At 34.3% G+C, this 779-nt stretch overlaps 1 protein-coding gene across 1 annotated transcript in view; it reads left to right on the top strand.

Annotated features, from left to right (window-relative positions):
* LOC106873729 (calmodulin-beta) overlaps positions 1 to 779 on the top strand; it is a 35,433-nt gene that overhangs the window by 19,038 nt on the left and 15,616 nt on the right. The window lies entirely within an intron of this gene.

Consider the following 779-nt stretch of genomic DNA (forward strand, 5'->3'; position numbering starts at 1 on the left):
ACATGTATATATGTGTGTATATATGTATATATATATATATATATATATGTGTGTGTGTGTGTGTGTGTGTGTGTGTGTGTGTACAGTATCTCACAGAAGTATGTACACCCCTAAAACTTTTCAGCAAAATTGCCATTACTCTGATAATATTGAAGGAAATGAAACGAAATTTATACTGAATAAGATATATTATACATACAAACATTATACAAATTTGGAACACAAAACAGACATTTTCAAAAATATGAACGAAACATTAATTTTCAAACGATACAAAAATATGTACGCCCTAAAGGATTATTTATCATATTCAATATTTGGTGCGACCGCCCTTGCTTTTAATGACAACATTAAGTCTTCTGGGCATAGAATCGACAAAACATCTGTACAGGAGCTTCTATATGCATATTCAAAATCTTGTTGCATTTTGGGATGGTCATGTTGCCAGTTTACCCAATATATATATATGGGTATGTGTGTGTACCAAACTATTGTGTTGTTCTTCTGTGTCTAGGCCGTACAATGCATGATCCGTTGAGTTTCGTATCCTTTCCACAGTCCGATCTATGTCGTTACAACCCGCAAAATTGTCTGAGATTTCTCCTATATTACATTTTTGCTTCCTTCTTCTCTTGAAACTATATTTGTTGGCATTATTTGTTTATTTGTGGATCTACACACCATTCCTGAAAATCTCTATTTTACATTCTTCTCGTACACAAAGAATTTTTTCACGTTGCGACGTCACTGCAACATAACTTCCTCTTGCCCCCCCCCCC

This window comes from Octopus bimaculoides, chromosome 23, assembly GCF_001194135.2.
Source record: "Octopus bimaculoides isolate UCB-OBI-ISO-001 chromosome 23, ASM119413v2, whole genome shotgun sequence".
NCBI classification, from domain to species: Eukaryota; Metazoa; Mollusca; class Cephalopoda; order Octopoda; family Octopodidae; genus Octopus; species Octopus bimaculoides.